This window comes from Aethalodelphis obliquidens, unplaced genomic scaffold (assembly GCF_003676395.1).
Source record: "Aethalodelphis obliquidens isolate GAN/ISIS:26980383/991018 unplaced genomic scaffold, ASM367639v1 scaffold2, whole genome shotgun sequence".
Classification (NCBI taxonomy): Eukaryota; Metazoa; Chordata; class Mammalia; order Artiodactyla; family Delphinidae; genus Aethalodelphis; species Aethalodelphis obliquidens.
The window spans coordinates 54,856,293-54,876,942 of NW_020837946.1; the positions used below are offsets into that span (position 1 = coordinate 54,856,293).

At 38.1% G+C, this 20,650-nt stretch overlaps 1 protein-coding gene across 2 annotated transcripts in view; it reads left to right on the forward strand.

Moving 5' to 3' along the window:
• Positions 1–20,650, forward strand: part of PDE11A (phosphodiesterase 11A) — a 419,722-nt gene that overhangs the window by 127,532 nt on the left and 271,540 nt on the right. Inside the window, exon 1 of one of the 2 annotated variants that reach the window (XM_027127271.1) lies at positions 10,872–10,945. The exons of the other annotated variant lie outside the window; for it this stretch is intronic. The gene's annotated coding sequence lies outside the window, so the exon portion shown is untranslated. Of the gene's footprint in view, positions 1–10,871; positions 10,946–20,650 lie in introns of those variants that run through there. 2 annotated transcript variants of the gene reach the window in all.

Below are 20,650 nucleotides of genomic sequence, written 5' to 3' on the forward strand. Positions count from 1 at the left end.
TTTTGACTATTTTGATTTCCTAAGACAGTGCTCTTTAACCTTGGCTGAATATCAGATTCATCCCATGCCAGATCACTTGAATCAAAATCTTAGAACCTCTGGGGTGAAGACCAGGCTTACTGGGTTTTGTTTTGTTTTGTTTTAATTCTCCTTGGGTGATTTTAAAGTATAGCCAGGTTAAGAACTATTTGCACAGAGCAATGTGTTCAATAAATTCCAAAATGGCTTTCTTGGGGAATTGTGTGTCTTTCATATCTAAGGAATACTGATTCTGTTTCCTCTGGACAATGAAGTTCCTTTTTCTATTGGAATATCGTTAAATACATGCCCTGCTGTGCTATCTTCCTGCATGTCCATGGAGGCTGATATACAAAGAAGTTGTTCAAATCTGGAACTGATTCTAAGAACTATTGTATTTTCTAATTTTTTATCTGCTGCTCTAATTACCAGTCCATCTCAGAAAAGCACCCTGATTTTTATGTTATGAGTGACTTTTCAAATACAATAAGTCTGAAAGGGTCCTCTCTCTTGGGCTCCTTTGTGGAGAATACTTGCTATGTTGTAAGAAATGTTGGAAATGAGTAATTGTGCTATAACTAAATAATTGTAAGTAACTGGGTTTTTTTTCTGCATGTAGGAGTACTTGGCTAATACTGCAGTTATAAAATGAACAGTCTCGGACATTTTATAAGCCTAAGAACACATAAGAATCTGTAGGATTCAGGATTTCAAAGAGAACAGGAAAGAGCATATAGACTGGTAGTAATTTACCATCACTAGTAATGCCTTTCATCAAATAAAGGAAGTGAAATTCTATGATAAAGTTCCCATTTATAACGGTTGCCCCCAAGACACATTCACAAATTGATGTGGAATTTTACATATTTACATTTTTCCATTTTGTACCTCAAGCATTTCTAGCATTATTAGATTTTGCAGCCAGTCCTCTGAAAAATAACCTAAGAGTTTAGTTGTGTATTATCCTTTTCTAAAGGAGATTTCTGGCAATCTGAGTACTTCCTTCTTACTCTTTTGGGAATTTTCATGAGAATTAGTGGGATTTATGTTCACCTCATTTTTACCTCTGGGATGGATTCACCAAGGGTTCATTTAATCACTATTTCCTTCAAGATCATGAGAATGAATGCCTGAGAATGATAAATTAGCTTCAATATCATTTGGGGGTATTGGAAATGGGGGATGGAATTATAGAATAATTCAAATCTGATGAAGATATTTTTGAAGTAGCAGCTTGTACTCAACATTAATGAAAAAAATTGGAGCTGATTATTTTCCTAGTATTAATGCTTCAGTGTTCTCTATAAACATTCAGAAGGATATAACATAACTTGTATGATATTAATTTTTATTAACCTCCTTCTAGCTAAGGGATTTCTCAGTTGTCTCCTGGTAAATATATATAAGCAAAGTGATTTTTCACTTGGAATGGAGAATGCATGCAGATTATATTTATGCTTTTAATCTTTACATAAGATTGCTTAACTTTAGGAACCTCAACAGGAGGCTTTGTGATAAAATTGCTTTTGTTTCTGATATGCTTTAGCATTAGAATTTTGTTTTTCTTGGTGGAGGCTACAGTTTTGGCTATTATTAAAAAAAAAACCAAACAGTAACCAGTATTAGGGAGGATATGCAGAAACTGGAGCTCTTGTATACTGTTGGTAGAATTGTAAATGGTACAGCAGTTATGGAAAACCTTATGGCAGTTCTTCAGAAAATTAAAAATATGATCTAACTGTATGATCTGGCATTTCCACTTCTGGGTATATATCCAAAAGAATTGAAAGCAGAGTTTTGAAGAGATATTTGCACACCCGTGTTTATAGTAGCATTATTCACAATTGCCAAGAAGTAGAAGCAGTTCAAATGTCCACCAACAGATGAATAGAAAATAAAGTGTGGTATATACATACAGTGGAATATTATTTAGCCTGAAAAAGGAGGAAAATCCTATCACAGGCTACAATATGGATGAACCTTGAAGACATTACGCTAAGTGAAATAAGCCAATCACAAACACCATATGATTCCGCTTACGTGAGGTACCTAGAATAGTCAGATTCATAGAAACAGAAGGTAGAATGGGGGTTGCAGTGGCTAGGGGAGGAGGAAAAGAGGAGTTGTTTGATGGGTAAAGAACTTCAGTTTAAAAAGCAAAAGAACTTCAGTTTTGCAAGATGTAAAAGTTCTAGACATCTGTTTCACAACAAAATGAATATACTTAACAGTACTGAACCGTACACCTAAAAACAGTTAAGATGGTAAATTTTACGTTATGTGTGTGCTTTTTAAATTACCATGGTCAATGATAATCACGATATACAATCATAATATTATTCAGAGCACTCAGTGTTTTGGAAAAAATCTGAATTTCTACTCCTGGAATATTCCAGGAAAAAGTGCCCTGCTGCTATAAAACACTTGCATAAAGAAAATGTGGGATTTTAGGGATTTGGGAATTTAACTGGTGGGAGAATTTTCAGATAAGAGAATTAGAAGAAAGTGTGGGATGGATCTGGTAGAATCTCAGCTTTGCCACTTACTAGGTGGAAAGGTTAGGGCAAGCTGCTTGATGTCTTCAAGGCACAGTTTCCTAGTCTGTTAAAATGAGCTAATGATACTCAAATCAGAGGGTCGATGTGAGGATTAAATGAGATAATCTATCCAAAATGCTTACCACAGGATCTAGCATGGAGCAGGCATTGGACAAGTGCTAGCAGGAAAGGTGAGAAAGGAGCTCTCATTACCTGGAGGTGAGCCTGGGAGTTGTGGAGAAGATTAAGTGCCCTAAACTTCTTGGCTGGTGCTAATTTTTACTACACATTACCCTTCCAATACATCTTTCAGATTGATCTGGTCCAAAATATCATCACTTTAAGCTAGCTTTGACTTTGATTAATTAAGAAGTGCATTAACTTGGAAATAAGTCCATGTGCATCATGAAACACCATTCCCTTTAGAATCTGCAGAATAGAGGCTACGCTGTGTGTTCTTCCTAGAGATTCACAGTGCATACTCACCTGTGCAAGGTATGAAAAGTACTGCCCAGCATTCTGTTTAATTCAGTGATTCATGGACTTATTTGACAGAACCCTAATTAATATCATGCAGAACAAATTTTTGAGTAATTTCTCAATGATTATTGTTTGCAAAGAGAATTGCTCATATTTAAATAATAATTTTAATGTATTGGAATGTTTGTTTTCGAAATGAAATTGATAATGGTATTAGCTAGGAGCACAACAGGCTAATAGGAAGGCAAATGATTATAAATAGGACTTGCATACTTCATTCAAGCAGCTGCTGAAATCTCACATCCTTTATTAAGCTTTCCTGGGATAAATAAAATAGCATAAATTCCCAGGACCCCATTATCTGTCCTAATTATAAATAAAATAGCATAAATTCCCAGAACCCCATTCTGTCCTAATTATCATCTCATGTACTTTTTCAAATACAGTTCCAATATAATCAGGGCTGCCTTTTGGCCCAGATGCCTTTGAAGAAACAGCCCAGAAACAAATAGGTGATTTCAGTTACTTCAGATATTATTCTGCTTCTGAAGAAGACACTAAATAGGAGAGTATATTCTTAATATATGGAAAAAAATCTTTCAAAAACTTGTTACTATGGAAAACTTCAAACTTATACAGATTAAACAGAATAGTATAAGCCCATCGCCCAGTTTCACAGCCATGTACTCTTGACCCATTCTGCTTCATCCCCACCCCCACTCTTCCTCCTCCTCCCATCTATTCTAAAACAAATTTCAAACATTATTCAATTTTATCTATAAATATTATATATCTCTAAAAGAGATGGATTCACTCTTTTACAAAACATAACAATACTGTTATCACACTGAAATGATTCGCCTCATAACATTTTTTACTAGTTCAGAATAAGTTCCACATATTATGATTGGATGATATGTCTTTAAGTATTTTTAATGTATAGAGTCCCTCTCCATCTCTTCTTTTCGGTTGCAGTTTGTTTGCTGAAGACATGGCTAGGGTGACCAACTTGTCCTGGTTTGCCCATAACTTTCCCTGTATTAGCAGTGAAAGTCCCTTATCTTGGAAAAATCCTCTCATCCAGGGACATTTGTCCTACAGTTTCCCACAATATGGATTTGACTGATTGCATCCCTGTGGCAAACACATTCCTCTCTCTATATCTGTAAATTGGTAGTCTAATGTCTTGGTTAAATTCAGATTCAATTTTTCTTTCTTTTTTGGGGGCAAGATTGCCTTATTACTTATAATGTTGTACACTTCCATTATCTCTTTTTGTGATGTCAGCAGTTGTTGATAAACAATGTGTAGAATATCAAAACATCTTAAAAATGCTTTTCCAGCTCTTAGTTCTTCCCTTGTTGCAAATGTTCCCAATTGTGTATGTACTAGTCAGCCCAGGCTGCCATAATGAAATACCATAGACCAAATGGCTTAAACAACAGAAATTTATTTTTTCAGTTCTGGAAGCTAGAATTGTGAGATCAAGTTGTTGACAGGGTTGCTTCTTGGTTGCTCTTCTTGGTGTGTAAGTGACCATCTTCTTCCTGCATCTTTAGATGGTCTTCTTTCTGTATGGGTCTGTGTCCTCATCTCTTCTTCTAAGGACACCAGTCATTTTGGATCAGAGCCCACCCATGTGACCTCATTTTATGTTAATTACTTCTTTAAAGATTAACTATGGTTATATTTTGAGGTACTGGGTATTGGGACTTCAACATATAAATTTTGGGAGGACACAATTCATCCCCTAACACAAACCAAACACTCCTTATTCCTCCTCCTCCTTTCTAATAAGAATCTACCCTGTGCCTCATTACCATGGGTTCCAGAGGAGGGGAGCCTCATTCTGAGCCCCAGGAGGGTGAATTATGATTGATCTAAGCCATATGGTGATCCTATTTTCCTTTCCCAGGAATGGTTTAAGCATGGGTATAATATGGCCTATGAGATGTGAGAGTCTGCTGGGAATCTTAGAAGGATTTTCCTCACTGAGTAAAAAGATGACACATGGGTAGAAATGGAGCTTCTTCTGCTGAAACACGAAGGGAGCAGGCTGAGCCGACTGTTGACAAAACATTCAAATTGACATGGATGGCAGAGCACAGGGGCGAAGTCCTGGAGGAGACTGTGGAATCTGAATTAACCAACCCTGCCTCCCTGCTTTGGGATTTTTATGTGTGATGCTATCTTCCCTTTTATTTAAAGGCACTTTTAGCTTGGATTTCTGTTGCTGCTTTCAGAGGCATCCTAAGCAGCATATCCATAAACTTTCCCACACATTCAACAACTCCAAACCCAGCTGCGCTATGCTTCACTCCTCCCCTCTTCTTCAGACCTCCTCTTCCCTTCCAGGAGCCATTCCTTTTTATCCTGATAGTGATTTTTTTCCCTTTCCCCTCTAATTTTCCAACCTCTCCTAGAAACTCCTTCTCTCGTATTTCCTCCAGGCTGAAGAAAAAGATTGTGAATACTGACAATTAGTAATTTTGCCTGTCTTCATATATATACTTTTCTCTTTCTTTAGTGGTTATGCTGATGTCTTTGGGTGGTTGAGGTGCTCTTAAGAAAACAAAATCGATATCCTGCTCTCTATTCTTGGAAGCATCCTTTGTACTGGGTGAGAGGTGACTCTGCTTCCTCTTTGGGTAAGTAGGATCTCCTCTTCACCTTGGAGCTCAAGGCAAAGTTAAAGTGTTCTTCCTGCTTATCCCATTGCAGCTTTTTGCAAAGAAAAGGTAGAAAGCAACTTTAGATCATCTTCCTAGGTAGATTTCACAAGAAAAAAGCCACACCTTCTTGCCAATAAAGCTTTCACTCTGTTACTAAATTTCTGTGGTTAATCAATTGTTTGTCGTTCATGTCTCCCTCAGGGTTGACTTGTATAACTAAGTGTATTAGAGGTATATACTATACCTCTATATAAAGGGCTAAGATGCCAATTTGAGGTGATCAATATTCACATCAAAACAAAAGCACTGCCTTGAAAATTTCATACCCAGATAAAGTGACTATATACTTTATCATCCAAGTCAGGACACTTCTGCAAGTGAAAGGCAAAGGGTCAACAGGCATAAGCCAGATCTCCCAGCAAAATGTGATGTGTAGTCACTCCAATTAGAGTGTGTAAAGGTATTCACAACTTTCCTTTGTAGAAATGTGTAAAGGGGTGCCTCGCAAATGTTTTAGGGACATAGTAATTAGTCCTAATGATTTCCCTGGAAGTCCAAACTCTCAGAATTTGCAGCTCCCAGGAATATCATAGGGATCTTCAAAATACATGACAAAACTTTGAGTAAAAGTATTCCTTGATTTTTACAATCCTGGGAATAACTAGATAAATTTCTTATCCAAGGCACTTTTCAAACATTCATTTGTCCACAGGGCATCTCTGATGGGGCAACTTCAGGACCCTGTCCTTCTCAGCATGTTTTCACATTAGGGGAGATCTGTGAGCAGTGGAGAAGTGATTAAGGAGTGATTTACAAGGTGTTTTGTTTAAATTGCACCAAGGGCACAGGGATGGCTTTCTGTCCATGGCCTCAAACCACAGAAGTAGAGTGACAGTTTTTTCTAGAAACCGAATGAAAAATAGATCTAAGTGTCACTAGCAGAATGTGAAATGACAGGCTGTGACTGTGACTCTGACATTGTCACACAAATGCTGAAATACAACCAAACTCAAAGTAGACCAGGCATAGAAAACATTAACATTGTATTCTGGGAGAGCAAGGGAAAAAATAGTAAAAGAGCATTGTTTATTATGGCTCAAGACTCACTAATATTTTTCAGACTTCAGTCTGCCTAGTAAAACATGCGCTTGGCTTTTTTCTCTCTGTTGATACCTCACACTCCTCAAATGACATCCTACCCATCTCTTTCTATGGTTCCCTATGAGAGTATGTTAAGATAAATACATGGGTATCTACTGAATTGCCCAAAAGAGTGCCAGGAGAAAATAAAGCAAAATTATACACAGGTGAGACAAAGTATGTTGACAAGTTATTTTATAAGACACCAAACGGAGCAGGTTGAGAGCTGATTAGGTATTCTGGTCTTTCTGACATGTGCTTGAGATGGGGAAGTCGGGCTGAGCTTCTTATTACTCCCTTTGGCCGATGTTAGTTGTCTTACTCAGTTTCACACTTCTGGTAGGTGTTATGGTCAGGGCCAGGACTCAAACCCAGATCTTCTGGCTCCAGAACTCAAGCTTATTCCGTCGGCGTGCCCTTGAGTAGCAGCTCTCCGACAGATCTGCCTCTGGCTGATCTTTCCCCAAGGATCCTGGGACACTGCCTGAGGCTGGTGGGGATAAGGTAGTGCCCTCCCCTCCCACGCCACCACCCTGCCTTGAGCATGGAAGGAATCGGTTTGGTTTGTGACGTCTTTTGGGTATTGCCTGCAATATGCTGTGTGTCATGCCTCTGGACAAATGCAACCTTGCACCTGGCATGGGCTAAGATGCCAATTTGAGGTGATCAATATTCATGTCAAAACGAAAGCACTGCCTTGAAAATTTCATACCTAGATGAACACAGTAAAATCATGTCTCACTGTGACATTCATTACAGCTGAACTACTCTGGTGTTCTGGACTAAGCAAATTTGTAGCTATTTTAGCTCAGTGATTCCCAGCATAAGGACTCCTCACCCCTAGCAGTCCAAGAAGGCAGTTGTGTTTGTAAGAGTTGGGGTGCTTGTTAGTGCTTGGTAAGAGGTGGGATCCATGAATAATTTAAACAGTTCAAAAAGACTAACAGAGACAATATGCTCAACCACGACAAGTCTACACAAATAAAACAAGAGTTTTAAATGTCTTTTGGTGGGAATTTTATCAATATTCTTATTGGAAGTCCTGATTGGCACTTATATATGTCTATGCTGAATAAAACAATGAGAAACAAATTATTAATAATAGCAAATTTAGAGAAAGATGAAGATTTTACAAGATAGTACCTATAAGGGGAAAAATAACAAAGGTGTTCTTGATGGTGAAAAGCATGGGAATCAGTGGATTAGCCTGTGACTATAAGTCCCAAGGGGAGGTGGGCCTGGCTAAGAAGCCACAGTATAGGACTCTTCTTGATGTGCAAGTTCTAGAGCTTTTCCAGTTAAGTTTCAGAGACCAGTTAAGGATCCAGTCCTCTGTGGATCCTTACAGGTGCTAGTTGGCTCATGGATCCTCTATAGGATTCAGGTCACTGTAATCAGAGGAACCAGCATTTGGGTTTTGTTCAGGGTTCCCAAAGTGATTCTGGGCCTTGTATTAGTCGATGCTTAGGTAGTAGCTTCCTTATGAATACTTGTGGGATGAGATTTCCTCCCCTTTTTACTCTGCTCTGCATCACATTTCCATGTAGAGTAAGGATCGGGCCCTAGAGCTTGGTAGTTATTCAGTATTCTACTTTCAGCACTGATTGCTGCTTCTGCCTTTGACCTGGTCTTCCCCAGGATAAATACTGGGACTCATGCCAAGACAATATTTTTTATCTTTCCTGATCTTGTTTTAGTTCGTTGACTACTAACCCACATATTGGATATGGCTCTTGATTACCTGCAAGGTAGGCATTGTGCAGCTGCTAATGCATGCTTGCCTGCCTGCTTGGATGCATGCCTTTTACTCTAGAAGCATGTATGGGTTGTCTACTGCATGCACTGAGGAACTTGTTTAAAGAGTAAATTTGCCTCTAATACAGCTTTAATAATTGAAAAATTAGCTTCAGAAACACTAGTCATTTTATGACAAGCTACACAAATATAAAATGATATTGTGAGATAGCTGTTGAATTGTACATAATTAATTGATCAGTTTAAACCTCAAAGAATAAGCTTCAAATTGAGCAAAGAGAAATCTGAAGTATTAACTGCCAAATCACACATGTATGCTGACAAAGTGAACAGCCCACTCATTCTATCAAAGTTGTAAATGGTGTTTCAGTGCTGTTTCTTCTCAGGGACTTTATTTTGTTTATTGTAATCATATTTATCCTGAAACTTTGGTTTATTAAGTAAATAACTTTTACAAAAATGGGATAATTGTTCAAACAGCAGTTACTTATTTACAGATCTTACTGCCGTCTTTAGATCCCCACTTAGAAGCAGTCTGGAAGAAAAACAACACTGTGCATTGTGATTTCTGTACTGAGAGTTTGATGTGAGCTTGGGGAGAGGGGGAGCTTTAAAAGATTCTAAACAGAATTTATTCAACTATAAAATTTACTCTCCCTCCCCACACCTCCACATTCACCCACACACAACCTCCTGAAGAAGTTTAACTGAGATTAAGTGTAAAAGAAACCCAAGACAATAGGAAGCATACAAATGTGAAAAGAAGGAGAAAGAAAACCACAGAAGCTGCCTCACAGGAATTATGAGCTGAAACAAGAGTCTTGTCCTTGTACAGAGGAAGTTCCAGGTTCATCCCACCAGGCTTTGCAATACTGATACAAGTATTTGTATCCTTTAAGCCAACACAAGTTGTGTCCTACTTGGTCACTTGTTAAATAATGAATTGCACTTTAGGGTAGAGTAGATCTCTGTGTTTCTTGTTGTGGTTAATTTATGTATTTATGTTTGAAATTTTCTATACATTATCTTAGATATTATTTTACAGACTGTGTTATTTATTAAATCATTCTCTTATTTAATTAGAAATATATTCCTTGAGCAGCCACTGTGTGCTAGGTATTATACTGGAGGTTCAGAAACATGAACCTAATGCTCTTAAGAACCCAAGAATATTTTCAGGGATAGATTTCACATTTATGAAATATCAAATCAGAGAGGTAACACTGAGAATACTGTCTGACAGGAAAGTTACTGATAATTTTCCCCATTAATTGTAAAATACCTGTGTACACTTATTATTTTGGGCACTCAGCATCTTGGTAGTTGGGCCTTGATTTTCCTCTAGAGAGCTAACCCATCCTCCATTCTAAGTCCTTGTTTCCACCGCAAGCTCAGTGATGGACATATGGCTCCGTTCTGGCCTAACAGAAGATTGCTTTTCTTTGGCTTCGTGGATTGGTTCAGCAATGATCATGTAACCCAATTTGGGCCAGTGAAGGCCAGGCCCAGCATTCTTGTGCAAATAGGGAAAGGAAGCTCTACCAACATTGCTGAAATTTTACCTTGAATGATATCTAGAGCTACTGTGGTGTTTGAAAATAAAACCCACATGTAGGGGAGCTAAGAAGTAAGTAGGGACAGCATTTTACGAACTCATTTGAGCTCTGATCCAGTATCTACTCCTGTACTTTTTATTATGTGGACAGATAAATTTCTTTTTTCTGCTTGTACCAGATCCCGTTGGGATCTTTTTCACTTGTAACAGAAAGAGTCTAAAAGCTACGCTGTGGAAACATTTGTTGAGGTCCTACCTTGTGCCTAGGCCCTGTGCCAAGTGGCTGAAGGACACAAAGATGAGTAAGCCATTGTCTCTGCCCTCAAGCAATTCACAATCTATCCAGGGTTATAGATATTGATAAAAATGTACCATAATATAAAAGTGATGTATTAGTGGTATGTACAAAGAGCTATAAAAGTATGATGGAGTACCAGTTACTTGTTTGGTAGAGTGAAAGAGTGGCAGAGAGAAAATGGTAGGGCAAAAGGAAAGGTTCAGGAAAAATTCATCGAGATGATATTTGAGCTGGGCCTTGTAAAATAAGTAGAGTTGAACAGATGGACAAAGTGAGCAAGAATATTCTGGAATGAGGGAATAATAATGAAGAAAGAGACATAAAACTTTATTATGCATAAGAGTGAATAACCTACTGTAGCTAGCATAGATGGAATATGGAGGGAGAAGAGTGCTGGAAGACAAGTCTAAAAAATATGCTGGGGCTCGACTGTGAAGGGCTTTGAATGCAGGTCCTCTAGGCAGTAGGAAGCCATGGAAGAACCCTGAAGGTAGCTTGGATTGCAGTGGAGGTGAGGGAGTGGGAAGAAATGATTGAAGAGAAGCAGACAATGTTGAGAGATAAGTAACAGGTAAAATCAAAAGGACTTGGTGATGTGTTGGGTATAGGGCATGGCTTCTAGGCTTTTGGATTCAACCCTTGTTTGAAAGGTGGTATCTTCACTAAGACACCACATTCCTCTTGGAAGAGAAATAAGTTGATGAGGGTGAGTTCTATCATGGATAAGGTATTTGAGGTCCTTTTGAGGTATATAAGACATGTAAATGAAAATATTGAGGAAGCAGATAGATCCAGGTCTCAAAGGAAAACTCTGGGTTAGAAATACAAATTTAGAGGTCAAAGGCATGTAAACAAGGCATGTAGATTGGTTCCAGGAGCCCCTATGAATACCAAAATCCATGGATGCTAGAGTCCCTTATGTAAAATGGTGTAGTAGAGTAAATACACGTATTTAATATATGAATATATATATTTAATCTTCTAATATGTTAGGATATTTCCTATTTGTTTTCATAAGGGACTTAGATAAGTTTAATTTTTGTACTATTTTTAAAAAAATTTTTCTTTCTTATTAGTCATCCATTTTATACACATTAGTGTATACATGTCAATCCCAATCGCCCAATTCATTGCACCGCCACCCGCACCCCCAGCTGCTTTCCCCGCTTCGTATCCATACGTTTGTTTTCTACATCTGTGTCTCTATTTCTGCCCTGCAAACTGGTTCATCTGTACCATTTTCTAGGTTCCACATATATGCGTTAATATTCGATATTTGTTTTTCTCCTTCTGACTTACTTCACTCTGTATGACAGTCTCTAGATGCATCCACAACTCTACAAATGACCCAATTTCGTTCCTTTTTCTGGCTGAGTAATATTCCATTGTACATATGTACTACAACTTCTTTATCCATTCGTCTGTCGATGGGCACTTAGGTTGCTTTCATGACCTGGCTATTGTAAATAGTGCTGCAATGAACATTGGGGTGCATGTGTCTTTTTGAATTATGGTTTTCTCTGGGTAGATGCCCAGTAGTGAGATCACTGGGTCATATGGTAATTCTATTCTTAGTGCTTTAAGGGACCTCCATACTGTTCTCCCTAGTGGCTGTATCAATTTACATTCCCACCAACAGTGCAAAACGGTTCCCTTTTCTCCATACCCTCTCTAGCATTTGTTGTTTGTAGATTTTCTGATGATGCCCATTCTGACTGGTGTGAGGTGATACCTCATTGTAGTTTTGATTTGCATTTCTCTAATAATTAGTGATGTTGAGCAGCTTTTCATGTGCTTCTTGGCCATCTGTATGTCTTTTTTGGAGAAATTCTATTTAGGTCTTCTGCCCACTTGTGGATTGGGTTGTTTGTTTTTTTGTTATTGAGCTGCATGAGCTGCTTGTAAATTTTGGAGATTAATCCTTTGTCAGTTGCTTCATTTGCAAATATTTTCTCCCATTCTGAGGGTTGTTTTTTCATCTTGTTTATGGTTTCCTTTGCTGTGCAAAAGCTTTGAAGTTACATTAGGTCCCATTTGTTTATTTTTGTTTTTATTTCCATTACTCTAGGAGGTGGATCAAAAAAGATCTTGCTGTGATTTATGTTAAAGAGTGTTCTTCCTATGTATTCCTCTAAGAGTTTTATAGTGCCTAGTCTTACATTTAGGTCGTGAATCCATTTTGAGTTTATTTTTGTGTATGGTGTTGGGGAGTGTTCTAATTTCATTCTTTTACATGTGGCTGTCCAGTTTTCCCAGCACCACTTATTGAAGAAACTGTCTTTCATCCACTTATATCCTTGTCCCCTTTGTCATAGATTAGTTGACCATAGGTGCATGGGTTTATCTCTGGGCTTTCTATCTTGTTCCATTAATCTATATTTCTGTTTCTGTGCCAGTACCATATTGTCTTGAGTACTGTAGCCTTGTAGTATAGTCTGAAGTCAGGGAGTCTGATTCCTCCAGCTCCGTTTTTTTCCCTCAAGACTGTTTTGGCTATTCGGGTCTTTGTGTCTCCATACAAATTTTAAGATCTTTTGTTCTAGTTCTGTAAAAAATGCCATTGGTAATTTGATAGGGATTGCATTGAATCTGTAGAATGCTTTGGGTAGTATAGTCATTTTCACAATATGGCTTCTTCCAATCCAAGAACATGGTATATCTCTCCATCTGTTTGTATCATCTTTAATTTCTTTCATCAGTGTCTTATAGTTTTCTGCATACAGGCCTTTTGTCTCCTTAGGTAGGTTTATTCCTACGTATTTTATTCTTTTTGTTGCAGTGGTAAATGGGAGTGTTTCCTTAATTTCTCTTTCAGATTTTTCATCATTAGTGTATAGAAATGCAAGAGATTTCTGTACATTAATTTTGTATCCTACAACTTTACCAAATTCATTGATTAACTCTAGTAGTTTTCTGGTGGCATCTTTAGGATTCTCTATGTATACCATCATGTCATCTGCAAACACTGACAGTTTTACTTCTTCTTTTCCAATTTGTATTCCTTTTATTTCTTTTTCTTCTCTGATTGCCGTGGCTAGGACTTTCAAAACTATGTTGAATAATAGTGGTGAGAGTGGACATCCTTGTCTTGTTGCTGATCTTAGAGGAAATGCTTTCAGTTTTTCACCATTGAGAATGATGTTTGCTGTGGGTTTGTCATATATGGCTTTTATTATGTTGAGGTAGGTTCCCTCTATGCCACTTTCTGTAGAGGTTTTATCATTAATTGCTGTTGAATTTTGTCAAAAGCTTTTTCTGCATCTATTGAGATGATCATATGGTTTTTATCCTTCAGTCTGTTAATATGGTGTATCTCATTGATTGATTTGCTTATATTGAAGAATCCTTGCATTCCTGGAATAAATCCCACTTGATCATGCTGTATGATCCTTTTAATGTGTTGTTGGATTCTGTTTGCTAGTATTTTGTTGAGGATTTTTGCATCTATATTCATTAGTGATATTGGTCTGTAATTTTCTTTTTTTGTAGTATCTTTGTCTGGTTTTGGTATCAGGGTGATGGTGCCCTCATAGAAGGAGTTTGGGAGTGTTCCTTCCTCTGCAATTTTTTGGAAGAGTTTGAGAAGAATGGGTGTTAGCTCTTCTGTAAATGTTTGATAGAATTCACCTGTGAAGCCATCTGGTCCTGGACTTTTGTTTGTTGGAAGATTTTTCATCACAGTTTCAATTTCATTACTTGTGATTGGTCTGCTCATAGTTTCTGTTTCTTCCTGGTTCATTCTTGGAAGGTTATACCTTTCTAAGAATTTGTCCATGTCTTCCAGTTGTCCATTTTATTGGCATATAGTTGCTTGTAGTAGTCTCTTAGGATGCTTTGTATTTCTGCGGTATGTGTTGTAACTTCTCCTTTTTCATTTCTAATTGTATTGATTTGAGTCCTCTCCCTCTTTTTCTTGATGATGGTTTATCAATGGTTTATAATGGTTTATCAATTTTGTTTATCTTCTCAAAGAACCAGCTTTTAGTTTTATTGATCTTTGCTATTGTTTTCTTTGTTTCTATTTCATTTATTTCTGCTCTGGTCTTTATGATTTCTTTCCTTCTGCTATCTTTGGGTTTTGTTTGTTCTTCTTTCTCTAGTTCCTTTAGGTGTAATGTTAGATTGAGATTTTTCTTTTTTCTTGAGATAGGCTTGTATAGCTATAAACTTCCCTTTTAGAACTGCTTTTGCTGCATCCCCTAGGTTTTGGATCGTTGTGTTTCCTTGTCATTTGTCTCTAGGTATTTTTTGATTTCCTCTTTGATTTCTTCAGTGATCTCTTGGTTATTTAGTAACTTATTGTTTAGGCTCCACATGTTTTTGTTTTTTACGTTTTTTTCCCTGTAATTGATTTCTAATCTGAAAGCATTTTGGTCAGAAAAGATGCTTGATATGATTTCAGTTTTCTTAAATTTACTGAGGCTTGATTTGTGACACAAGATGTGATCTATCCTGGAGAATGTTCCATGCGCACTTGAGAAGAAATTGTAATCTGCTGTTTTGGATGGAATGTCCTATAAATATCAATTAAATCTATCTGGTCTATTGTGTCATTTAAAGTGTGTGTTTCCTTATTAATTTTCTGTCTGGATGATCTTTCCTTTGGTGTAAATGAGGTGTTAACGGCCCCCACTCTTGTTGTGTTACTGTTGATTTCCTCTTTTAGAGCCTGTAGCAGTTGCCTTATGTGTTGAGGTGCTCCTATGTTGGGTGCATATACATTTATAATTGTTATATCTTCTTCTTGGATTGATCCCTTGATCATTATGTAATGTCCTTCCTTGTGTCTTGTAACATTCTTTATTCTAAAGTCTATTTTATCTGATATGAGTATTGCCACTCAGCTTTCATTTGATTTCCATGTGTATGGGAATATCTTTTTCCATCCCCTCACTTTCAGTCTGTATGTGTCGCTAAGTCTGAAGTGGGTCTCTTGTAGACAGCATCTATATGGGTCTTGTTTTTGTATCTATTCAGCAAGCCTGTGTCTTTTGGTTGGAGCATTTAATCCATTCATGTTTAAGGTAATTATCGATATGTATGTGCCTGTTACCATTTTCATAAGTGTCTTGGGTTTGTTTTTGTAGGTCCTTTTCTTCTCTTGTGTTTCCCACTTAGAGAAGTTCCTTTAGCATTTGCTGTAGAGCTGGTTTGGTGGTGCTGAGTTCTCTTAGCTTTTGCTTGTCTGTAAAACTTTTGATTTCTCCATCGAATCTGAATGAGATCCTTGCTGGGTAGAGTAATCTTGGTTGTAGGTTCTTCCCTTTCATCCCTTTAGGTATATCATGCCACTCCCTTCTGACTTGTAGAGTTTGTGCTGAGAAATCAGCTGTTAACGTTATGAGAGTTCCCTTGTATGTTATTAGTCGTTTTTCCCTTGCTGCCTTCAATAATTTTTCTTTGTCTTTAAGTTTTGCCAATTTGATTACTATGTGTCTCGGCATGTTTCTCCTTGGGTTTATCCTGTATGGGACTCCCTGCGCTTCCTGGACTTCGGTGGCTATTTCCTTTCCCATGTTAGGGTTTTTGACGATAATCTCTTGAAATATTTTCTCTGGTCCTTTCTCTCTCTCTTCTCCTTCTGGGACCCCTATAATGCGAATGTTGTTGCGTTTAATGTTGTCCCAGAGGTCTCTTAGGTGTCTTCATTTCTTTTCATTCTTTTTTCTTTATTCTGTTCCACAGCAGTGAATTCCACCATTCTGTCTTCCAGGTCACTTATCCGTTCTTCTGCCTCAATTATTCTGCTATTGATTCCTTGTAGTCTAGTTTTCATTTCAGTTATTGTATTGTTCATCTCTGTTTGTTTGTTCTTTAATTCTTCTAGATCTTTGTTAAACATTTCTTGCATCTTCTTGATCTTTGCCTCCATTCTTTTTCCAAGGTTCTGGATCATCTTCACTATCATTATTCTGAATTATTTTTCTGGAATGTTGCCTATCTCCACTTTATTTAGTTGTTTTGGGGGGCTTTTATCTTGTTCCTTCATCTGGTACATAGCCCTGTGCCTTTTCATCTTGTCTATCTTTCTGTGAATGTGGTTTTTGTTCCACAGGCTGCAGGATTGACTTGCTTCTGCTGTCTGCCCTCTGGTGGATGAGGCTATCTAAGAGGCTTGTGGAAGTTTCCTGATGGGAGGGACTGGTGGTGGGTAGAGCTGGCTGTTGCTCTGTTGGGCAGAGCTCAGTAAAACTTTAAACCACTTGTCAGCTGGTGGGTAGGGCTGGGTTCCCTCCCTGTTGGTTGTTTGGCCTGAGGCAACCCAACACTGAAGCCTACCCAGCTCTTTGGTGGGGCTAATGGCAGACTCTGGGAGGGCCAAGGAGTACCTCCCAGTACTTCTGCTGCCAGTGTCCTTGTCCCTTGGTGAGCCACAGCTGCCTCCCACCTCTGCAGAAGGCCCTCCAACACTAGCAGGTAGGTCTGCTTCAGTCTCCTATGGGGTCACTGCTCCTTCCCCTGGGTCCCGATGCACACACTACTTTGTGTGTGCCCTCCAAGAGTGGAGTCTCTGTTTCCCCCAGTCCTGCCGAGTCCTGCAATCAAATCCCGCTAGCCTTCATAGTCTGATTCTCTAGGAATTCCTCCTCCCGTTGCCAAACTCCCAGGTTGGGAAGACTGCCATGTGGCTCAGAACCGGGGTTGACTTCTGTGGTATAAGTGTTCTCCCGTTTGTGCGTCACCCACTCAGCAGTTATAGGATTTGATTTTATTGTGATAGCGCCCCTCCTACCATCTCATTGCGGTTTCTCATTTGTCTTTGCATGTGGGGCATCTTTTTTGGTGAGTTCCAGTGTCTTCCTGTCAGTGATTGTTCAGCAGTTAGTTGAGAGCATGTCCTTTTACTCTGCCATCTTGAACCAATCCTCTAAAATGATCTGTTCTATTTTTATTAGTATATGCTGTCAGAATTATTGTGTCTTCAGAAAATATTTGAGGGTTTTCTGTATTTCTCTGGATTCTGGAATAGTTTGAATAGCTTATGAAGTACCTTGTTCTTGAAGGTTTGAAAGAATTTTCCTATGAAGACATCTACACCTGACACCTTTTCTGAGAATGATTCCATTACAACTCTCTCTATTATTTATTTCTGTGGTGACTGCTTTACTCAAATTTTCTCATTCTTTTTGATTCAATTTTGTTAATTTATATTTTCCTTAAAATTCACAACTTGCCAATATATAACTTTTCGAATATATAAGCTTAGGGTTGTGTGGAGAGTCTATTATAGTTCTTTTATTTTTTTCTTTGGCTGTGATTATATTTTCTTTATCATTTCTGTTTTAATATATTTGTGGGGTTTTCCCCCGATTCTTTTTTTTTTTTTGCCCACGTCGTGCAGCATGAGGGTTCTTAGTTCCCCCACCAGGGATCGAACCCGTGCCCCTGCATTGGGAGTGCAGAGTCTTAACCACTGGCTCAGCAGGGAAGTCCCTTTTTCCCCTGATTAAACTAGCTAGTGATTTATGTATGTTTTATTGATTTTCTCTACAAGGACCTTTTCTGGAATAATTTATCAGTTTTGCTGGTTGTTTTCCCATTTATTATTTTCAGATTTTATTTTTATTAATTCCTTCCTTCCATTCATTTCTTTGGGTTTGAATTTTTGTTCTTTGGCTTACTCATATGGAATCTACCCCTGAAAATAAATAGTTGAATTTTGAAGAGAAACAGCACCTAAAGGAAACGATGAGACACTATTGCCGACTGGCTGAACCTGGTTGAAAGTGGGAAGTGCTTATGGGGGCAGTAACGCATTATGGTTTTGAAGATTGCTTCCTAGCTTGTCAGCTAGACTGTTCTAAGATACAGAATGAGAGACCTTGGGTGAACTACTGATGAACCACATGGAATGCTTCTCCCTCACCTCTTTGGATTGATATGCCACTCTGGTAATAAACGATTAGCCCTTCCAAATTTCTCTTTGTTGTTAGGCCAAGCTTTAAGCTCTCTCTGTGTTCAAGGTCGTCCATTAAGAATGTCCTGAATTTACTAGGTACCAGTTCTGTATTTTAGTTGCATAGACACAACTTACAAGGCTTTTACAGTTATAATATTCATTTTAGAGTCCTATTACATTAATTAAATATTAATGCTCTAAGCATATTTTTCATAACCTTCTCTGTTTCTTCTCCACTGGAGAATATTGCCAGAAATTAAAAAATAGTGTGGTTTATTATCCATGTCATTGGTGTTGCATTTTGATGACAAATTATTTTTGGAAAATGAAAAAAGATAGATAACTAGAAGAATCCCCTCTGGGTCTCATGCATTTCTGTGAATAGCAATTTTATATTTCCTCACTATTTTTCCTGAGATTATTACATATCTTCCATAAGCATCTATAAAATACTTAGCCATAGTCTTAAATATTGGAGATACTTTCTGAAGAGCTTCTAATGAGATTTTTTAAAAATACCGTGTGTGGTGTAAAAATGCTCATACAAAAGTAGTTTAAAAAAAACCTGGTTTTTAATATGTGTAAGGCCTTTATATAGTTTCTTACCTTCTTTACTTATGACAACAGGAAACATTGGGATGAACAGTCAGTGTGTTTAAACTCATGACTTTTCTGGATGGGAAACCTGAGGTTAATGAGTTCTTGACACATTGTAAGGATGAGAGCGTCTTGGCTACAGGTAAAATAATTCAGAGATGGTGAGGGATGGTAGTGCTGAGCCAGAGAAGCTCAATGGTATGGAGATGGAGGCTTCAAAAACTGCTGAATTGCTATGATGTGATTATGCCTATTTATGGACAACAATCCAAGAGGACTTCAGGGGTTTGGAACTGGGTGATTAAATCATTAATGGTTCTTTTGGCACATGGGGCATTTTGGAGAAGGAAGCTCTTTCTTCAGGAAGAGAGGGGGATTGAAATGACAAACTTGGTTTTGGAATGCTGAGTTTAAGGCAGTAAACAGACTTCCAAGTTGAAATGTCCTGTAGGCAACTGGTGATGTGGAGCTACAGCACAGAGAAAAGGTCAGCACCAAAGCGCCAACTTTGAGAATCATCCCACAGGTTACCATTGAGACACAGGTAAGAGAAAGAGACTTTGGCACCTATTTAGTTAATAAGGTTGAATTCAGAGTTGAGTTCAATTTAGGACCAGCAATGCTAAAATTAGACTATAAGATAGAGGAAGCAAATGTTTTCAGAACTCAGGTTGGTGGATCAGGGTCAGAAACTCCAAAACCTAAACCTGAGAAATAGCAGAGCGGGGCTGAGAGGAAATGGGGTAGGAAAATAGGAGAATGAAGTCAGAGGCAAAAGGAATTAGCCATGGACCAAAGTGCAAGAGTGAGGTAGGAGAAGCAAGTAAGCCGGAGGAAGTTTCTCAGCTACCTTAAATATCTGGCTGTACCAAGTTTGTTGTCTTTTCTAGCTAACTCTTGATCAAAGGTTAATCCTTGCATGGCCAACCCACCTTATTTTGTAGGATTCTTATATTGTATGAATAAATCAATCAGAGGGAAATTGTAAAAAACGAGGATTAGAAGGCCAAAGACTGAATCTGGAATTATAACTTAAATGGGGGAATCAGAAACACAGAAAGAGAAATAGGAGTGTATAGTACATGGAAACCAAGGTTTTAATATCTAGCTGGTGATCAAGTGTTAAAGGCTTCAGAGAGAACTTAGAATAGTTGATGGATCTTATGATCTTGTGATTGGAAAGTTATAGACAATCTTCCTGTAGACTGAAGGTTGTAAGCTAGAAGGTAGGATGTGAGGACCTGAAGTCAAGCAGATGTAGGTCACACAGTGAAGATGGAAACAGCAATACCAGGTGAAGGGGAACACATTCCCCTTTGAAGGGAGAGGAGAGGAGTTGGACACAAGAGACAGAAATGATGATGATAGAGAGGAAGGGCCTAAGGTCTCTCAGAAAGGACAGAATGAAAAACTCCAGCAAATGACTTGCCTCCACAGACAAAACATGCCTTTTTCCTTGGGCCTAGGAAAAAAGATATCGTCCTGTGTGGACTGATATTGAGATAAGGTCGAGAGTAGATGAGGAAATACGTTACAACTTTGTATTAAGCCTAAAGTTCTCTGGAATCAGAATAGAAACAAACAAAAAGTCTGGTTAAGCTTTATACAGAAATAACATATGATAAACAGATAAGCTCCAGACTGGGAGAAAATCTTTGCAAAACACATAGCTATAGAGGACTAGTATCCAAAATATAT